Source organism: Tamandua tetradactyla, chromosome 8 (assembly GCF_023851605.1).
Source record: "Tamandua tetradactyla isolate mTamTet1 chromosome 8, mTamTet1.pri, whole genome shotgun sequence".
In the NCBI taxonomy this organism is placed as follows: Eukaryota; Metazoa; Chordata; class Mammalia; order Pilosa; family Myrmecophagidae; genus Tamandua; species Tamandua tetradactyla.
In genome coordinates this window covers 77617809-77622305 of record NC_135334.1, presented here as the reverse complement: position 1 = coordinate 77622305, position 4497 = coordinate 77617809, and positions in this window count along the sequence as shown.

Sequence of the window (4497 nt, the reverse complement as noted above, 5' to 3'; positions counted from 1 at the left end):
AATTAAATCTGCAAGCAGATTAGATATTCTACATTATTTAATATCTTTGCTAACTCTTGATACTGTCCTTTGCAGTTTTTGACACAGTGCATGTGTCACCACTGCTGTAGCTGTTGATGTGCTGGTTTGAAAAGATGTATGTCCCCTTGAAAAGCCACGTTGTAATCAAAATCCCACTTCATAAAGGCAGAATAATCCCTATTCAATACTGTATGTTTGAAACTGTAATCAGATCATCTCCCTGGAGATGTGATTTAATTAAGAGTGGTTGTTAACCTGGATTAGGTGACAATATGTCTCCACCCATTTCAGAGGGTCTTGATTAGTTTCTGATGTCCTATAAAAGAGGAAACATTTTGGAGAATGAAAATGATTCAGAGACAGCAAAGCAATATGACATAGCCACGAGAAGCAGAGTCCACCAGCCAAGGACCTTTGGAGATGAAGGAAAATGTCTCCCGGGGAGCTTCATGAAACAGGAAGGCAGGAGAAGAAGCTAGCAGATGATGCCGTGTTTGCCATGTGCCTTTCCAGATGAGAGAGGAACCCTGACTGTGTTCACCATGTGCCTTCTCACTTGAGAGAGAAAACCTGGACTTCATTGGCCTTCTTGAACCAAGATATCTTTCCCTGGATGCCTTAGATTGGACATTTCTATAGACTTGTTTTAATCGGGACAATTTCTCGGCCTTAGAACTGTAAATTTATTAATTTCCCTTTTTAAAAACCAGTCCATTTCCGGTATATTTTCTGGCAGCTAGCAAACTAGAACAGTTTGTGATTTTAATTGGAAATTCCTGATAATGAGATTTAATCAAATTTTTGTATTTTACTACCCATTTAGATACTATTTTCTACAAATTTTATACTCTGGTCCTTTTCTACTGGTGTGCACTATATTTATTAATATGTAAGAACACTATATATTTTGATGTAATCATTTCTATACTATTCATATTGAAAATACATTGTATTCTGTAGTGTATCTGTTCACACTCAAGGTATTCTGAGAAATAGGTATTCTTAATTTTAATGGAACCCAAATTATTTTTGGTGCTTTCCATGCTTTATTTAAAAATTTTTGACAACTATGTGTTTATGAAAAGATTCACCTTTTATCATTTTTCTTTCATATTTAGATGTAAAATACAATTAGAGTCACTTTTTATTTACAGGTGAAGTAGTGGCTATTGCATTTATTACAGACTTATTGTGAGATTTAAAGTGCACAATATGATTAATTTTTACAGAAGCATGCATCCATGAAACCATCACCCCAATCCCAAGGAATATAATGAGCATATCCAACACTCTCTAAATTTCGTCATATGCATTTGTAATCCATCTGTCACTGCCTCTAGACAATCATTTATACGCTTGCTGTCTGTCAGACCAATTTGCATTTTCTACTATTTATATGCAATCTAGATTTAAAATGCAATCATACAATATGCCATTGATTTTTTTGTCTGTTTTCTTTCACTTAGCGTAATTATACAGCTTTATCACAATTTGTTTATCCATTCACTTCTCCATGTACATTTGAGTTCCTTCTAGACTGAGCTTGTCACTAATAAAGCTCCTTTGAACATTTATCTTTATGTGGTCCCATGTTTTTATTTCTCTTGGGAATATAAATAAGGATGAAATGGCTGGGTGATAACATAGATATGTTTAAGTTAGAAATTTTCAGATGGTTTTCCAAAGTTGTAATACCTTATATCTCTACAGGAGTATGAGAATTCCAGACTTGTCAATATTTGATGAGTCTTTATTTTTAACCATTTTGATGCTTATGTGTTGGTATATATTCTTGGGCTTAATTTGCATTTCGCTAATGACTAATGGTTCTGAGCATTTCTTCTTGTGTTTATTGGCCACCTTTATAACTTCTTTTATGAATCCTTTGTCCATTTTCTTGTTCATTTGTTGTCTCCTTACTTTATAGCTTTAAGGGTCTTTCTACATACTGGACTCAAGTCTCTTTTCTATGTGATGTAAAAAATTTCTTCCTGTCTGTGACTTGTCTTTTGTTTTCCTAATTCTATCTTGAAAGATACTAGTAAAATGCTTGAAAGAACTAGTGGACAAAAGTTTTAATTTATTTATTAAAATTTATCTTTTTTTTCTTATAGACTTGACATTTTAGGTTGTATATTTAAGATATCTTTGCCTACTCCCAAGATCAAAAATATTTTTTGTATGACTTTTTCCTAGAATTTTTTTTTTAATTTTAGCTTCTACTTCAGTTCATTAAAACAATTTAAGTAAATTTTGTGTAAAATAAGGCCTATTTTCTTTTTCATTTGGACATCCGGTTGATACAGCATAATTTATTGAAAAAATGTACAGTTCTAAGCCATCAAAAGGTCCAAATTAAGGCATGAACAAGATGTTATTTGGACTCTGAAGAAAGACCACCAGCATCAGGAACACCTCTATCAGCCGGGAAGGCACATGTTGGCGTCTGCTGGTCCTTGCTCCTGGTTCATTGCTTTCGCTTTTTTTTTTATTAATTAAAAAAAAAATTAACTAACACAACATTTAGAAATCATTCCATTCTACATATGCAATCAGCAATTCTTAATATCATCACATAGATGTATGATCATCATTTTTTGGTACATTTGCATTGATTTAGAAAAAGAAATAGTAAGACAACAGAAAAAGAAATAAAATGATAATATAGAGAAAAAAATAAAAATAAAAAATACAAAAAATATATATAAAAACAAACAAACAAACAAACAAAAAACTATAGCTCAGATGCAGCTTCATTCAGTGTTTTAACATAATTACATTACAATTAGGTAGTATTGTGCTGTCCATTTTTGAGTTTTTGTATCTAGTCCTGTTGCACAGTCTGTATCCCTTCAGCTCCAATTACCCATTATCTTACCCTGTTTCTAACTCCTGATGGTCTCTGTTACCAATGACATATTCCAAGTTTATTCTCTAATGTCAGTTCACATCAGTGGGACCATACAGTATTTGTCCTTTAGTTTTTGGCTAGTCTCACTCAGCATAATGTTCTCTAGGTCCATCCATATTATTACATGCTTCATAAGTTTATTCTGTCTTAAAGCTGCATAATATTCCATCGTATGTATATACCACAGTTTGTTTAGCCACTCATCTGTTGATGGACATTTTGGCTGTTTCCATCTCTTTGCAATTGTAAATAACGCTGCTATAAACATTGGTGTGCAAATGTCTATTTGTGTCTTTGCCCTTAAGTCCTTTGAGTAGATACCTAGCAATGGTATTGCTGGGTCATATGGCGATTCTATATTCAGCTTTTGGAGGAACCGCCAAACTGTCTTCCACAGTGGTTGCACCATTTGACATTCCCACCAGCAGTGGATAAGTGTGCCTCTTTCTCTGCATCCTCTCCAGCACTTGTCATTTTCTGTTTTGTTGATAATGGCCATTCTGGTGGGTGTGAGATGATATCTCATTGTGGTTTTGATTTGCATTTCTCTAATGGCCAGGGACATTGAGTATCTCTTCATGTGCCTTTTGGCCATTTGTATTTCCTCTTCTGAGAGGTGTCTGTTCAAGTCTTTTTCCCATTTTGTAATTGGGTTGGCTGTCTTTTTGTTGTTGAGTTGAACAATCTCTTTATAAATTCTGGATACTAGACCTTTATCTGATATGTCGTTTCCAAATATTGTCTCCCATTGTGTAGGCTGTCTTTCTACTTTCTTGATGAAGTTCTTTGATGCACAAAAGTGTTTAATTTTGAGGAGCTCCCATTTATTTATTTCTTTCTTCAGTGCTCTTGCTTTAGGTTTAAGGTCCATAAAACCGCCTCCAATTGTAAGTTTCATAAGATATCTCCCTACATTTTCCTCTAACTGTTTTATGGTCTTAGGCCTAATGTTTAGATCTTTGATCCATTTTGAGTTAACTTTTGTATAGGGTGTGAGATACGGGTCCTTTTTCATTCTTTTGCATATGGATATCCAGTTCTCTAGGCACCATTTATTGAAGAGACTGTTCTGTCCCAGGTGAATTGGCTTCACTGCCTTTTCAAAGATCAAATGTCCATAGATGAGAGGACCTATGTCTGAGCACTCTATTCAATTCCATTGGTCAATATATCTATCTTTATGCCAATACCACTGTGGCTTCATAATATGCCTTAAAGTCTGGCAGCTTGAGACCTCCAGCTTTGTTCTTTTTCCTCAAGATACTTTTAGCAATTCGGGGCACCCTGTCCTTCCAGATAAATTTGCTTATTGGTTTTTCTATTTCTGAAAAATAAGTTGTTGGGATTTTGATTGGTATTGCATTGAATCTGTAGATCAATTTAGGTAGGATTGACATCTTAACTATATTTAGTCTTCCAATCCATGAACACGGTATGCCCTTCCATCTCTTCAGGTCTTCTGTGATTTCTTTTAACAGTTTTTTGTAATTTTCTTTGTATAGGTCTTTTGTCTCTTTAGTTAAATTTATTCCTAAGTACTTTATTCTTTTAGTTGCAATTGTAAA